We start from the raw sequence: 18,044 nt of genomic DNA on the forward strand, positions 1-18,044 counted from the left end.
ATGGGGTCAGAGAGGGCACTGTGGCCCTTATGTGGCAGGATAACCCCTGTTCTCTCACAGAAACATGAAAACAAGCACTCCTGATTTGGACCACGGGGGCCTAAAGCAGAGCTTTATCAGCCATGATCACTTGTTCTCTCTCCAGTGGAGGCAGATTCTCAGCCTGAGTTTGGGAGATGGTCTGGGGGACTCAAAATGCCCAAACGCACAGGCACGAGTCTTGCTCTGTTTATCTCCTCTCTGACTCCCCACTGTGGTGTTCAAAGATTCAGATTCCACCTAGATTATTTCCCTAGGGGAAAGTGGAATCAGAAGGCTGGCACAAGCTGACACAATACAAGCGACCTGATCATCTCTTCTTGGTTCCTCTCTTGGGCTGCGCTGAGCCCCCATTTTCTGGCACATTACTTTCCTCTCTGTATACATGCCCTGTTCTCTTTTCTCTACCGGCCAGGCCCTGTGAGTGCAGGCAGAGTCTGCACCGTCCTCAGTGGGAGTCCACTGGGGCCCTTTGTGTCCTGCCCCATTTCCACCATCACCTGCCAGCATGAACTCCCTGAGGCCCTCCCTTTCTTGGTAGGTGCAAATCCGGGTTCCCTTGAGTCACGTTCTGATTGATTGAGCCTAGAGGCAGGCTGGGCTTCAGGCAGGCACCCACCCACTTCTGGCTCTGTCTCTGTCTGGGACGTCCACCTGCCCGGCTGCTAAATCAGGCTTCATTCTTGCCACCATGTTACATCCTCACACTCAGAGAAGAGAGTTCCAATCACTTTCCTAGAATTTAGGTTTTTCTGTCTCCCACTGAGCCCTGAAAGAAGTTACTATTTTTAAGATGAGAAATTAAAAACAACTTGGAAAGCAGCTAGGGTCCTTACACATAATTTGAAGTCAAATCTCATTTTGACTGAGGCCCCACCAATTACCAACTGGATGGACAATTTTCTCATGTTTAAAATGAGGATAAAAATATCCACCTCAGAGGTCTGATTGCTGGGGGAGGGGTGCAAATTGGATAAGGTCTAGCCTATTATTAAGACTCTATTTCAATGGGCAAAAATTCCATTCAAACTGCTTAAGTTGGTGAGCTCATGGGTTGGATAAAGGGGAAATGGAAGCATGCTTGCTTCAGGCATCATTGCATCCAGAGGTCAGGGCAGTTGCCATTTGGCTCCTCCATTTGCTGCAATCCAGCTTCATCCTTAGACAGGATCCTTCACACTGTGTAAGGTGGCCCCAGAGGCCCATGCACCTCCTGGACGGCACTCTCAGATAAAGACATCATCTCCCTGCTGAAAGATCCAGGGTACATCCCACCAGAGACTTTGGTTTTCCTTAGAGAAGGACCAACAGACATGGCAGAGGTTCCCAGTTTGCCTTTGCGTTAAATCCTTTCCTGTTTCCCTCCCCCACTTTTTGCCATTTCCCCTGCCCCTGCACCTTGACTAGATGACAAACACCTTGCACAAACAGTTCTAGGAAATACAGTTCTGACAGTTATAGGGATGGGACTGCATCCACGGACCTGAGCAAGAGGTGTCAGAACAGGAACAACCTCCAAACACAACTTTTTACAGATTAAAGATGAAAACTGCTATCTGAGCCAGGTTACAAGGATATGTACCCCTCATTTTTTTTTTTTAACTCTATCAAATTCCAACCACACTTCAACTTGGGTGACCTAATCTTCAGGTATTTCCTGGTATGTATCAGCTGAATGAAGCCTTAAACGCTCCTTTGTTTTTGTTTTTGTTTTTTTTTTTTTTGAGATGGAGTTTTACTCTGTCACCCAGGCTGGAGTACAGTGGTGTGAACTCAGCTCACTGCAGCCTCCGCCTCCCAGGTTCAAGCTATTCTCCTGTCTCAGCCTCCCAAGTAGCTGGGATTACAGGTTCCCGCTACCATGCCCAGCTAATTTGTTGTGTTTTTAGTAGAGATGGGGTTTCGCCATGTTGGGCAGGCTGGTCTTGAACTCCTGACCTTAGGTCATCTGCCTGCCTTGGCCTCCCAAAGTGCTGGGATTACAGGAGTGAACCACCGCACTCAGCCGTAGACTTAAACTTTCATGTGCATCACTTGTGCTTGTCTGCAAATCAGTTACTGTGACTGGTGTAGACATGCAGGGTGGGGCAGAGGATGGGTTCACCTTGAAGTGGCTGGCTAGGCTGGGCATGCTGAGTCTCAAGTAGGGGATGACTAGGTCCCCAAAGGAAGGAATGCAGGACAAGGAAATCTATCTCCTACCCTCAGCATTTATAGTAAGAGCTTACTAGATGTCAAATAGATGTCATTTCCAAACCTGGGTCCGTGCTCTTTCCCAGTGTTTCATCAAAAAGCAGATGCCAGAATTTGGGAGGATTGAAGATATTCACTCCCATAATAACTGCGATAGATAGAGATTTGAACCAGATAAAACTCCAGGTGACAGCAAAACTGCCCCAATTTGCTAACCTAGGAAGCAAACCCAAATCTAGTTTTTTGCTGATTTACAAATGAAGATAATATATTGGGAAGTGACCATTACAAAATTGAGAAATTTCATAATTTCAGAGACTTTGAACTGGAATAAAGTGGAAATTTCAAATCACCCTAATTAGCATTAATTATGTTTCTGTTGACTCCCATGGAAGAGTCTTAATAATAGGTTATGGTTTTTCATATTTGGCCCCAACAGTCAGACCTTTGAGGTAGATATTTTCATCTCTATCTGAAAGAAGAAATGAACTGAATGGTGGGGGATGGGGCAAAGTGTGTGACTAAAGTTCTCGGCAATGTCCCTTTATTTAGTTCAGAAAAAAAAACAAAAAAAGAGTCAAGAGAAATATTAGCAGACCTGATGTGGTGGATCTAAAGCCCTGGCTGGGAGCTAAAGTTGGAAATAACATTTAATAATGCTAATAAATCATTTTTAAGTTATTCATTTTAAATAAGCACTCTTCTGACATCTTAAAGGGCAACCATTTTTTGTTAACTTTAAAATCTCATTACATTGCAAATTAGAACAAAAAGTGAAGGAGGCAGAGGCAGCCCTGGCTTGAACCTAAATTAGAAACCAGACAAACATGGATTTAATTCTCAGTTGCATCATTTTCTCAATTGCATAACTACAGCTGGGGGATCTGGGCAGTCATTCTGGTAGAAGTTCCTCAAGCCATCACGGATGCAATGTGCATAATGTCACATTATGCAATGTGGACATTGGGAATTCCTTTGCTGTCTCTTTAGCCTGCAGGCATGGCTGGCATAGGATAAAAGTCGCAGAAGCCCCAGACATGGTCTGCTCGGGTGAATAGTTTTGTAACCCATTGCAAAGGTCAGACCCAGGGTACCTGAGACCTGGAGCAATCGGTGTCCCAGTTTTAGGGCCAGGGTTGAAATAACTGCCAAATTTCATGGGCATATGACATCTTCCTCCTTCTGCCAGACTGGAGAATGATGGTCTCATCACAAAGAGAACAGAAGTGCAAACAGTGCCATTCCCCCTCTTCCTTATCCCATCAGTGAGAGTAGCCTGAAGTTATAGTGGGGAAACCTAAAACCTGTGAAACTTCGTTTTTCTAAGTGAAAAACATAAAACACAGAGAAAAGGGCATAATATTGAAATGTGCACAGAACAAGTAGTTATTAAGCAAGAAACTTATTAAATAACACATAATGAACTCCCAGATTAAAGAAAGATAGAAGACAGAGCGCTTATGTTTTCTTCCCAGTCACCATCTCCTCCTTCTGTTCTACAAACAACCAAGATCTCAACATTTATGGTAATAATTTTCTTGCTTTTTAAAAAATTGCTTTATAACTTGAGAACACATTCAAAAATAAAATAGTTTATATTTCCCTGAGTTTAAACTTTACATAAATAGAATCACCCTGTATGTATTCTTTTGTATCTTGCTTTCTTTTCTCAGCTATGTTTGTAGGATGCATGTATGCTGTTGAGAGTGCCTGTAGCCATTTTTAAAAGTTGTTTCATAGATTCCAGTGCATAAATCTACCATTGCAAAATATTTATCCATTCCACTGTTCATGGGCATTTGAGTTGTTTCAAGTGTACATACAATGCAATTATAAGTAATGCTGCTATCAATATTCCTGTATATTATCCTGGGATATGCAGCCTGCATTTCTTCAGGGTACATACCTAGGAATGGAATTGCTGGGTCCCAGGGTTCCTGCTTCCTCAACTTTATGAGATAATGCATACTGTTTTCTAAAGGGATTGTCTCAACTTTACACTACCAACAGATAACTGTTAAATTGTTTAATTTTTGCAAATCTCACAGGAGTCTTGGATTTAATTTGCATTTCTCTGATTAATGGTGAGGTTAAACACGCTTTCATACATTTTGGGCCATTTGGCTTTTCTCTTTTACGAAGTGCTTGTTCAAATCTCTTGCCCATTTCATTGATTGGGCATTCTGGCTTTTTCTTATGGACTCTTACGGTTCTTCATATATTCAGGCTACCTGTTCTTTGCTAGTCATCTGTATCGCATGTATTTTCTATCACTCTATTGTTTTACTTTTCACTCTTTTAAAAAAACACAGTGAATTTAAATAATCAGGAGTCTTTAGCTTAATGGAGCTTAGTTTTTCTATTTCTGTTTATGATTAGTTGGTGATGGATTTCTTAACCAGAAACCAAATCATTGTCATAATCTGATCATGATAATGATCATGATTATTCTCTTTTACAGGCTTCATGGTTTTGCCTTAATCCCATTATAAGTGAAATCAATGGGTTGAAATTCGTTTTGGTTCACAATGCAAATTTCTCTTCTTTCTTTCTTTTATCTAATTGTCCTAATACTATATATGCTGTTCAAATCTTCTGTAACCTTACTATATTTTTTTGTGTTGTCCTATCATTACATAAAGACGCCCAACCCTGGGCAACATAGTGAGACTTTTTCTGTACAAAAAATTTTTAAAAATTAGCCGAGTATGGTGGGTAGCACATGCCTATAGTCACAGCCACTCGGGAGGCTGAGGTGGAAGGATCGCTTGAGACTGGGAGATTGAGGCTGCAGTGAGCTATGCTAATGTTACTGCACTTCAGCCTGGGGAACAGAGTGAGACTTTTTTTTTTTTTAAAGGCCTGTTAAAATCTCCCCCTGTGGCTACAGATATGTCTATTTTACTTTTTAAGTCTATAAATATTTGCTTTATATATTTTAAAGCTGTGTTACTATGTGTTTACAAATTTTAAAATTGGTATAGCTTCTTGATAAATTGATGAATCTTTGATCAGTATTAAATGACTTCCTTCTTTAGTAATGCATTTTGCTTTAAAGTCTACTTAGCTCATAATAAAAACCTACAGCAGATTTCCTTTGGTTAGTATATATGGTTTATAAACCCATTTGCTTTCAACCTTCCCATGTCCTTTATCTTAGAAGTACAGTTGATCCTCATTATTTGTAGATTCCATATTTGCAAATTAACCTACTTGCTAAAACTTATTCGTAACCTCAAAATCAATGCTTGTGGCACTGTCATGGCCATTTGTGGACATGTTCAAAGCAGCTAAAAATTTGAGTCACTTGATGTGCATGCTCCTAGCTGAAGTCCAATAAGGCGATACTCTCGGCCTTCTTGTTTGCCGCAGTTTCATACAGACATAACCAGAGGATGGAGAAATGAAGATGGTAGGGGTTAGGGGCAGTGGAGTGCAAGTTCTGGCTCTGGGGCCAGTTGGATTAGGTTTTAATCCCAATTCTAGCACCTGTTAGTGGGTCAGCCTCAGGCAAGCCACTTAACATTTCTGAACCTTGTTTTCTCTTTTGTAAAAAGTAAAATAGGTTGTATCAGGATGAATTTTGAAGATTTAAGATGATAATTTACATTAGATGATATAAATAGATATAATTTTCCCTGGAAGCAATGGTTCAGTATTTGCTAATTCAGTGCTCATGGTGACTTTCCGGTATGCAACAACTGTGAATATTGAGAATTGATTATGTGTAGCTCATAAATAATATAGAGATATATTTTGTGGGTTTTGAAGAAAATATATGTACTTAAATTAACAATCTGTTGTCTTTTGTCTGAATGATTTAGTCTATTTACCTTTAATAGAATTAATGCTATATCATCATTCATTGGTTTTGAGAAGCCCATCTCTTTGACCTCTTGACATCTCTGAAGTTAGCATGCACTCACTATTGGCCAAATGGTGCTATGATATAGCTATTGTGAAAAGAAAATAAATCTTGGGGTCCCAAAATCACTAAGATAAAGGGAAAAGTCAAGTTGGGAGCTGCTTAGGGCAAACTTGTCTCCCTTTCTTTCAAAGTCACCCCTCTGCTCACTGAGATAAATGCACATCTGATTGCCTCCTTTGGAGAGGCTATTCAGAAACTCGAAAGAATGCAACCATTTGTCTCTTATCTACCTATGACCTGGAAGCCCCCTCCTTGCTTTGGGTTGTCCCACCTTTGCTTTGAGTTGTCCCACCTTTCCAGACTGAACCAAAGTTCATCTTACATATGTTGATTTATGTCTCATGACTCCCTAAAATGTATGCAATGGATAAAACCAAACTCTGCTCTGACCACCTTGGGCACATGTCATCAGGACCTCCTGAGTCTGTGTCACGGTGAGCATCCTCAACCTTGGCAAAATAAACCTAAATTAACTGAGACCTGTCTCAGATATTCAGGGTTCACACTGTCATTGCCTGAGCATGTATATTAACATCTATAGAGTGGTAGTTAGCAGCTTTGAAGGAAATCTCTGTGGCAAAGTACAGCCCTCTTTTATAAAATTCTGTGTCATCCAAGCTCTTAGTGATACAGAGTTTGTTATTGTGTGGATAAACACAGACATCTACAACTCTGAGTCAGAAAAAAGACAATATTTAGAAAAGGTAGATTCCAAATGTGAAAGTTTTAGAAATGTCGTAACCCATTGATTTCACTTGTGATGTTCTTCTGTCTGCACAAGAGTGATGCATAAATTTTAAAAAGTCTGAAAAAGTTATTTCATTATTATAAAAATTCCAAGGGTTAAGAAAGCATTGTAGCAATTTTAATGCCAGTTCATTGTTCTTTATTAAAGATGGATAAAATAATAATGCTTCTTAGAATTGATTCCTCTTAGAGTCTGTGAAATACAGCTCCATGGATGTCTTATACTCTCTTACTTTGGAATTTCTATTTCCCTCCTGTTCTCTTTGTGTATGACTTCCTTTTTGACCTTATTTTTGGGTCTTTCTATAAGTTTGGAAGTAATACACTATTTTTAATCTTTGGTGTTTACTTGAAAAAAATACTACATATATAATTAACTTATCCAAGTAGAAATTAATCAAAATGTTTACTCTTTCCCTAATATGAAAACCTTAGCATTAACTCTAATTATCCACCTCCTGATATAACTGCTATTGTAGTTTGATATTTTAATTCTAACTTTTAAATGTTAACACCCTTAGACATTTTTACAACTATTTTATATAATTGTTGTTAATTTCCATTTGCCCATATATACAACACTTTTCTTGTTCTTTAGCTCTTTCTTGCATCTTAGACCTTCTATCTGGGGTCACTTTATTTCTACCTGAACAGTGAATCCTTTGGAATTTTCTTCACTGAGGTTCTGATGGTGACCAATTCTCAGTTTCTGTCTCTCTTTTTCTCTATATTTTTATATTTTCTGACCTTAGAATTCCAGACTGGCAATTATTTTCTTCCAGCACATTTAAAATATGATTTTTTGTTTGTATTTTTGCTGTTGAGATGCCTTCTGTAAGAATATCTATTTCTCCTTTAAAAATCATTCAACTGCTTTTAAGTTTTCTATTTTGACTCTTTGGAAAATGTTCAGGTGTAGATTTCCTTTTAATAAATTTACCTAGGATTTGTTGGGTTTCTCAAATCTGTGCATAAGTAAATTTTATCAGTTATAGGCAATTCCCAGCCATTATTTCTTTGTGTATTGTTTCTGTTTATCCTCTTCTGGACTTCTGAATAAATGCATGCTAGAACTTCTCAATATATTACCCTTATTTATTACCCTCTCCTCTCTATTGTCTATTTTTATTTTCTATGCTGATTTCCAGATAATTTACTCTCTCATTTTTTTGCCATGTCCAATCTGCTGCCAAAATGTCCAGTATTAATTTCCAGTTACTATATTTCTTAGTTGTAAAAGCTATTTATATTTTTACATCTGCTATGTGATTTTTATTGCTTTTTGTTCCCTTCAGTTATTTATTTAGTTAGTTAGTTAGTTTATTTAGTTTATTTTATTTTTTTTTTTGAGACAGAGTCTTGCTCTGTCACCCAGGCTGCAGTGCGGTGGCATGATCTCAGCTCACTGCGAGCTCCCTCTCAGGTTCACGCCATTCTCCTGCCTCAGCCTCCCAAGTAGCTGGGACTACAGGTGCCTGCCACCATGCCCGACTAATATTTTTGTATTTTTAGTAGGGACAGGGTCTCACCGTATTAGCCAGGATGGTCTTGATCTCCTGACCTCGTGATCTGCCCTTCTCTGCCTCCCATCTCTTCAGTTATTTTTAAGTTTGTCATTTATTTCATTAAACTTTGTAAGCATAGTTGCTTTAAAATATAAAGTCTGTGCAGGTCTGTTTCCACTGTCTCTTAGTTCTCAATCATAGATTTTGTTTCTTTGTATGCCTGGTTATCTTCCATGGCTTGTTGCTCTTGCCCTTGAACAATTAATTGTAGGGAGTTCCTGTGACGTAGGAGGGACTTACCCCTCTCCAGAGGTCTTTGGCCCTTGCTTCTTCTTCTAGGTCCTTGAGGCACTACCATAAGGGCCATCTCATGCCAAGTTCACAGCTTTAATGTTCCTGGACACACCCAGGTTATGCCTTCATAGGATACAAATTCATTAGAGAGCTGGTCGACAACCACAGTTTCTCAGGATTTCTCCCCTTTTATTTCCTTTCCTCCTGCTTTATTCAGTGCCAAATTCCTCTGAGTTCTACCTCAGTGAAGAACTATGAGTTTAGATCTGGTTTTCCTTATCTGAAGATAGTCTTTTGGGGGTGTATTTCAATATGGGTGTCCTCTAAGTATTCTCACTTTTGTCCTTCGTTTCTGACCCTTGCCCTTCACAGTCACTTTATAGGATTTTAAGTGTGTGGAAAAGACACATGAGTTGGGTGCTTTTAAATTCCCCTACTTCTCTTGTTACTCTTAGCCAGCAAGAAAAGACAACCTCATTGCCTCTTCAGCTCATCAATACTGTAAAGGAAATGTGTTTATTTTAGACATTATGCAATATTTTTCATGGTTTTCAGTGGGAGGGTAGATCCAAATAATCTAGCTTGACATTACTGGAAACCAGAAGGCACATTTGGGATTTCTAAGATAAACATTTCAAAATGAAAAACAAGAGCAGATTGTCATATGGAAATTTCTGGCCCAGCACACCACATAGTGCAGATATTCCACGTCCCCTCCAGAAAAGAAGACATCTTATCTTACAGGACTGTGTTGAGGATTAAATTAGATAACAGGTGAAATTGCTAAGTGAAGTGCCGGTGCTCAAGAAAAGTTTAAAGTCTGAAATCTAAGACAGAGAACTCGGTTTTTCTAGTGTTAATGCTGGAGGCAGTCACTATGGGGTTTAGAGATGACTTGCCACGTGGTTGAGCAGATCATTAGAAACACCCCAACCCCTTGGCCTTTGGGGGATTTCAATCAGAAAGGATCAGGGTGGGCGTTCTGAGCTCTCCCAGAATGGCAGGCCCAGAGGAAAAGTCAAGCTGAAGTGCTTAGGGGATTAAAATAAATAAAATGCTTCACTAGAGATTAGGATTCAAGTATCAGTTTGATTTAATGATTCCAGAAGGTTAATACACATCCCAGGCAGGCAGCCAGTTGCCCTCAGCTGGTTTGGTGCCAGCAGGATTATGGTGAGGGGTGATGGTGTCTCTTCCACAATTCTGGTTTATTTGAGAAACAGAAAGAAGCGGGGATGGATGGAGAGCAGTGAGCAAAGAGGAGTGTGGAGGAGATGAGGCCAGACGGGTGGGCAGAATCTAGATCACAGAGGGGACTTGAGAGGATACAGAAGGGAATTTAAATTCATTTCCAAGTATAATGGGGAACTACTGAAGTCTTTTAAGCAAGTAAGGAATGTTTGTAGCAGTTTAATTTAGGATAACAAAAACAACAAAAAAGCAAACAAGCCAAATGTCCGTCAACAGGTGATTAAATAAACTGTGGTAGAATGAATATCACTCAGCAGTGGAAAGCAATGAAGTATTGATGGACATAGCCACGTGGCTGAATCTCAGAAACACTGTGCCGAGCAAAGGAAGTCAAGCACGAAGAAGCACATGCTGTATGTCTCCAGTGCAAGATAATCTATACTGACATGGAGCAGATTAGTGGTTTCCTGGGGCTGCAGGGGGAGGGGGTGTGAACTGCAAAGGGGCATGGGGAACTTTCTGAGGGGATGGAAATGCTCTATAGCTTGATTATGGGGATGAACACATGGGGCCTATGTATTTGTCAATCTGTACACTTGAAGGGCATGCATTTGGTGCAAAGCTACCTTAGTAAATTTTTAAAAATCTCTAGCAAATAAATTGAATTACTTTCATTATATTCTGAGCCACTGCAAGAGTTCAAGGTTAAGGAGAAAATGGATGCACAGATATTCACGTCACAGAGCCTTTCAATTATTAAATTCCAACGGAACTTTGAGCCTCTTGCTTTCTAAAGCAAAAAGGGACATAAACGTGGCCTTGTGTTTCTCACTCTCTTTAGAATAACATTGTCCAGGAGTGCTCAGTGGAATGGATGTTCCCACCCTCACTTAAACATGGGATGTTGCATTTTAGGGAGGTGGCGAATATCCTGCTCAAGGTAACCATTGTGACTGAGCAGAGGTAAACCTAAAACCCAGTCTGTGAGATACCCCAGTTCATCCCTCTTTACACTGTTCCAAGGGCTGGGCAGTGAGAGGTAGATGAAAGCTCCAATTCTAACACATAGGTTTCATGAGACTGCTGTCTTCCCCAGGAGTCAAGGGGCTTTAGGTTGAATTAAGAGGTCCTACCACCAATATCAAGTGATCTGATGGGGTGACTCCTTACACTAACCAAGTTTCTCAAACTCAGCACTATTGGCATTTTGAACTGGAAATTATTTGCTGTAGGGATGTTGTCCTTTGCATTGTGGTAAGTTTTGCCTCTTCCTACTATTAATAGATACCAGTAAAACCCCAACCCCATTTGTGAGAAATAAATTTGTCTCCAGACACTACCAAATGTCCCAGGGGTGGAAGGGTAATTGTCCGTGGTCGAGAACCACTGCCTTAAACCTTTCCACGATTCTCCATTGTCCACAGGATGTAGTCTATGCTCTTTAGCACGGCTTAGAAGGCCTGTGCAATCTGCTCCACCCCCTCCAGTCTCCCTCGCCTCACACATGCCACTTCCCTCGTCACATCGCATAGTGCAACAAGAACAATCCATTGGCCAATTTCTCCTTCTCTAAACACCATCCTCTTTCTTGCTGCATGCCTTTGTTCACTCTATGCCTTCTTCCTAGGATGCAGTCCTCTTTCCACTGTCTTTTCTCAGCTAACTTCTACTTAATTCTCAAAATTCAACACAAGAATGACTTCTTTTGATGGTTTCCTAAAATTATAAACCCTTTCGCACTATTCTAACAATGAGCAAGTACTTTTTTGGTTTGCATAATAACAATCAAAAGTTGCCTTTTTTTTTTTCTTTTTTTCTCTCTCTTTTTTTTTTTTGAGACAGAGTCTCACTCTATCATCCAGGCTGGAGTGCAATGGTGCAATCTTGGCACACTGCAATCTCTGCCTCTCAGGTTCAAGCAATTCCCCTGCCTCGGCCTCCCAAGTAGCTGGGACTACAGGTGCACACTACCATGCCCAGCTAATTTTTTGTATTTTAGTAGAGACGGGGTTTCAACATGTTGGCTAGGATGGTCTCAATCTCCTGACCTCGTGATCTGCCAGCCTCGGTCTCCCAAAGTGCTGGGATTACAGGTGTGAATCACCATTACTGGTTCTTTTTATTTTTTAAATTTTCTTTTTTTATGTTCTGGGGTACATGTGCAGGATGTGCAGGTTTGTTGCATAGGTTCATCAATGACAGACTGGATAAAGAAAACATGGTATTTATACACCATGGAATACTATGCAGCCATAAAAAGGAATGAGATCATGTACTTTGCAGGGACATGGATGAGCTGGAAGTCATTATCCTCAGCAAACTAACACAGGAACAGAAAAGTTGTTTTTCTTTCTTTCTTTCTCTTTCTTCTTTCTTTCTTTATTTTTTGAGACAGAGTCTCACTCTGTCACCCAGGCTGGAGTGCAGTGGTGCAATCTCGGCTCACTGCAAACTCCGCCTCCCAGGTTCACGCCATTCTCCTGCCTCAGCCTCCCGAGTAGCTGGGACTACAGGTGCCCGCCACCATGCCTGGCTAATTTTTTTGTATTTTTAGTAGAGACAGGGTTTCACCATGTTAGCCAGGATGGTCTCGATCTCCTGACCTCGGGATCTGCCCGTCTCGTCCTCCCAGAGTGCTGGGATTATAGGCGTGAGCCACTGTGCCTGGCCGAAAGTTGTTTTTCTTTAAAGCCTTTGGACTCTCCCAAGCTGGGCAAATTCTCCTCTGACTCCCCCATAGAATTTTCTTTCTTTTCTCTTTTATTTTACTGGTTACACTGTGATTAACTGTTTATCTATAGGCCTCTATTAGCCAGTGAGCTTTTGGGGATGGAGGTGCTGATGTAATTGCCTATGTGTACTAGGGCTCAGCAAAGACCCTGGCCTGGAGTCTCAGGAAAGGCCTGGGACATAGACCTACCTGTAGGACAATTACATGCAAGAAAGCCTTGGGCCAGGTTGACATCTGTGCTGCAGATGGGGTGGACACACTGCCTTAGCAGGTAGACACTCTGTCCAGATGCAGGGGGCTGGGGCTGGTGAGCCCTCTGGGTTTCTTCCTTCCCTGTTCCTAAGGGACAATTTTACTAATAAATCGTGTTATAGTCTGAATGAGTCACCAGTAAAACATGGGTTGGAACAGAGACAAGATTTATTTTTTTACTGCCACACACAGCTAATGGATTTTAACTTTAACTTCCTGTACAACCATGGGAAAAAGTGCCCTTAGCTGAGAGGTGGAAGTGGATGCATAGGATAAAGGACAGCCAGGGGCCATACTTGACAGAAGGTGAGTTGGAGGGGATACCCTCCATCATCCTGAGAAAATGCTTGGAAGCCCTGGGGGCTCCAAACACTCTTACTGGTGACCCAGGGCAAGACACCCCTGAGAACACAAGAAGAGACGACCAGCAGGCCACTGGAGAGCTGCCCAGGGTTGATTCTGCTGTGGGCTTGTACTTTACTGTATTACCAATGTGTCCCCCACCTCCCAGTGCTGGTTGCTTGTTATCTTCCTTCCCGTCTTTTTCTGGACAGTGATAGGGCATGGCTCCCCACTGGGGCCCTACTGGCCTTTGGGGAATGACAAGTTTCTGGTATGAGGGACTGTCCTACACACTGCAAGATGTTACACACCCTGGCCTCTGGTCACTAAAAGCTAACTAAAATGGTTTGGCTGTGTCCCCACCCAAATTTCATCTTGAATTCCCACATGTTGTGGGAGGGACCCAGTGGGAGGTAATTGAATCATAGGGGCAAGTATTTCCTGTGTTGTTTTTGTGATAGTGAATAAGTCTCACGAGATCTGATGGTTTTATAAAAAGGAGTTCCCCTGAACAAGCTCTCTCTCTTTGCCTGCTGCCATCCATGTAAGATGTGACTTGCTCCTCCTTGCCTTCCACCATGATTGTGAGGCTTCCCCAGCCACTGGGAACTGTTAAGTCCAATTAAACCTTTTTCTTTTGTAAATTGCCCAGTCTCCTGTATGTCTTTATCAACAGCATGAAAACAGACTAATACACTAACAATACCCCATCCCTGTCATTGTGACAACCCCAATGTCTCCTCCCACTCTGTTCAAATGCCACCTGAGGCAGCTGAGCACATCTAAACTAGGGCCTCTTATGCTATCTGCCTTAGGGAAGGACCATTGCAGCTCAGCATGGGAGAACAAAAAGGTCCTTTATTTGATATTTTGGGTTGCAAGCTCCTCTCCTTTAAGCTTTCAAAGTCCAAGCACTCAATAACTGGGATTACTTTTATGTATAGACCAGGATCAGCCAAATGGACTCAAATCCACAGGCCAAATCTGGCCCACAACCTGTTTTATTAACGCACAGCCACACTCATTATCATATGTTTTCTATGGCTACTTTCATGCCATGTTGGCAGAGTTGAGTAGCCACAATAGAGATCAGATGGCCCACAGAACTGAAAACATTCACTACCTGGCCCTTTAGAGAAAAAGTTTGCTGACTTCTGTCATGGACAGTAGTTTTGAAAAATTAAGTGCCTGGTCAGACCTGAAAGATTCTCTCACTCAAGGAGGAGGGATCAGAGGAGAAACAAGAAAACCCTGACATCAGCGTGCCCCTGAGAAGGGGCTCTCTGCTGTGTCTCCACTTCACAACCCACGTGTGGCATGGGAGGAATGGAGGCGATAGACTCTAAAAGGGTGAAAGAGTCAACAGCAGAGGGAAATTGACTCTCATTTCTTGGTTGAAGCCTGGGGCACTGCATGCCCCACAGAATTCTCAATTGGTCAACATTACATGGGGGATAGGTACTCTATATTAGAAATGACTTTGGAATGCAGCTAGGGAAATTGGTCTGAATCAGTCTCAGAGAGCTCCCACTTGCCCCAGTGTGCTGAAGGGAGCAGTTGAATGATTCTCCTTGTGGCTTACAGTAGTATGGAGATAGGATATTCATTGGGCAGATTCATCAAGATTCCTGTAGAATGGCAAGATTCCTCTAGAATGCCATAAGATATGAGAATTGGCCAGAGGCCAGGGGAGGTTGATGGTCAGGATGAGGAAAGCACTGATGGTTCCTGGTGCTAAAAACCAGCTGGGAATGTGGACATCTCAGTGGATACACACTTGAAGAGAGGGAGGCATCAAGGACCAGACTTCCCTTCCTACAATGCCTTACACGGTGAAGCAGCATGCCCTGCCCCAGGAGAGATGTAACTCCAGAGATAGGGGCATGGACCTTACTGATCTTACTGACTGAGTTTTAGTTTCTACCTTCTGCTGGAATCAATGCATGAATCAAACTTCAGTTAAAAATAAATTGATTTCACTGTACATCTAAATTTGTAGATTGAAAGTCATACCTGCAAAAACTTATTACCTGCATTTCCTTTGCACTCCCCTGGGTTAAGCACTGTGGAGGGCCTGAAAAATGAAACCAGTAAAGCCCCTCCCCTCCAGGAGTTCTCAGCGTAGGCGTGGAGGGAGCCATATCTGATCTCACCATTATACAGAGTGACAACCTGCTCATGTATATTTCTATGTGTGGTTGAGAAGAGGGGGTGGGAGATAAAACTGAAAGGATATATGAGGCAGGGCTTCAGATGCCAGGGGAACCACTGGAAGATTTTAAGCAGAGTTATTTGTACATGCCTGTGTTTCAGACAGGGCCGTCTGGAGCATGAGGAGGCTGAGATGTGGGCAGGAAGAACAGTGAATAGCCTCTTGCAACAGTCTTGGGAAAGTGGGAAGGTCAGGTCAAGGAAGGGGTAGTGGGTATAGAGAGGAGGAACTGATATAAGAAAGATGTGTAGGAAGTTGGGAGAATGGGGCCTAGTGGCTTATTGCCTGGGAGAGGAGCATTTCCAGGTCAAATTTTGAAAGGTGCTCCCACCACTCCTTTGGATTTTGTAACTACACCTTTTCATTATTATTATTATTATTATTATTATTATTATTATTATTATTATACTTTAGGTTTTAGGGTACATGTGCACAATGTGCAGGTTAGTTACATATGTATACATGTGCCATGCTGGTGTGCTGCACCCATTAACTCATCATTTAGCATTAGGTATATCTCCTAATGCTATCCCTCCCCTCCCCCCACCCCACAACAGTCCCCAGTAACTACATTTTCAATGTTGCCTCCAAAATATCATTTATGAGGCAAGCTTCATATTGTGTTTGTTGCAAGGCTCAGGAAAGGCAGCATATTAGAGTGTACTTTTGCACAACCATAAATAAGCTTTGGTTGAATCAATAGGAGATTGGTCATCTTTGCCCAGCACTTCACATTTCACAAAGAACTTTCACGTGAATGATCTGTGAGTTAGGGATCACAAATCACCCCATCAGAAGATGAAGAAAATAAGCCATGATGAGACCAGATGACAGCTCATCAATTTGGTGAGAATTGTTGTTCTTTTTAAGCCATTTGCTGTTCCGGGTTTTTTTTTTTTTTTTTTTTTTGAGACAGAGTCTCATTCTGTCACTCAGGCTGGAGTGCAGTGGTGTGATCTCAGCTCGCTGCAACCTCCGCCTCCCGGGTTGAAGTGATTCTCCTGCCTCAGCCTCTCAAGTAGCTGGGATTACAGGTGTGTGCCACCATGCCTGGCCCCTAATTTTGTATTTTCAGTAGAGACAGGGTTTCTCCATGTTGGCCAGGCTGGTGTCGAACTCCTGACCTCAAGTGATCCACCCGCCTTGGCCTCCAAAAGTCCTGGGATTACAGGTGTGAGCCACCATGAATGGCCTGCTTTTACTCTTTCTTTGTCTTCCAATCTGGGTTTCTCCCCTGACAAGCTGAAGATTTTATTATTAATGATACCAAGAGGAAAATGGGAGAAAGGAAGAGAAGAAAGAAAGAAAGGGAGGAGATAAGAAGAGATGCCTACCATTCTGCCTACTGAATTCGGGGACGACCTCCGTTCTGCTCTGCCTACCTTCTGAGACAGGTGGAAGATCCGAAAAGGTAGGAACATGGACTCTGGAGTCTGAAAAATCTGGATTTGAACTCCATGTCCACCACTCATTTAGATCTCTGACTTCAGACTTAACCTCTTTCTGCCTCAGTTTCCTCACCTGTCGACTGGGGATAATGTTAGAATGACTGTAAGGATTAAATGCTATGATGCATGTAAAATGCTGGACCTATGGTAAGCACTTGCTGTGGTTTAGATATTCGTCCCTTTCAAACCCCATGTTGAAATGCGATGTCCAGTGTTGGAGGTGGGGCCTGATGAGAAGTGTTTTGGTAGTAGGGGTGGATCCCTCATGAATGGATTAGTGCTCTCCCTCAGGATGAGTGAGTTCTCACTCTGTTAGTTCCCATGAGAGCGGGTTGTTAAAAGAGCCTGGCACTTCCCCCCTCTCTATTGCATTGGCTCTTGCCATGTGATTTCTGCATACTCCAGCTCCCCTTCACCTTCCACCATGAGTGGAAGCAACATGAGGCTTTCACCAGAAGCAGATGCACAATCTTCAACTATCCAGCCATCTGAATCATGAGCCAAATAACCCTTTTCAAAAATAAATTACACAGCCCTGCAAAGACCAGGGGCAAGGCTGTCCCAGGCAGAAAGGCCAGCTGGGCAGAGACATCATACAGCAGTATCAATGCAAGAGTGTGTGAGGAACAGAAGAGAGGGCAGTGTGACCAGCATGGTAAGCCCTGGGGGGCTGGCCTCAGTCATGATCAGAGGGAGAGAGAGGTAGGGGCCAGCTGACATAGGGCTGGACATACAATAAGGAATTTGGAGATGAAGCTCAGACTAGCAAGGTGACAGTGAATATGGAGGGAACTGGATACATTAGGGGTATGTTTTACAGACAGGATTGATGGGGTATGCTGATGGATTCAATATGGAGAGTGAAGAAAGTGGAATAAAAGTTAACACATGGACAGAACAGTTTTTTAAATTGATAACATAATTGTACATGTTTATGGGATATTTTGATACATGTGTACAGTGTGTAATGATCAAATCAAAACATCACCTCAACATTTTATTTTTTCTTTGTGTGGAGAGTATTCGAAATCTTCTCTTCTTGCTCTTTTGAAATATGCAATAAATTATTGATAACCACAGTCACCACACTGTGCAACAGAACACCAGAACTTATTCCTCCTATGTAACTGTCTTTTTGCACCCATTAACAAACCTCTCTCCA

This window comes from Gorilla gorilla, chromosome 4, assembly GCF_029281585.2.
Source record: "Gorilla gorilla gorilla isolate KB3781 chromosome 4, NHGRI_mGorGor1-v2.1_pri, whole genome shotgun sequence".
Taxonomy (NCBI): domain Eukaryota; kingdom Metazoa; phylum Chordata; class Mammalia; order Primates; family Hominidae; genus Gorilla; species Gorilla gorilla.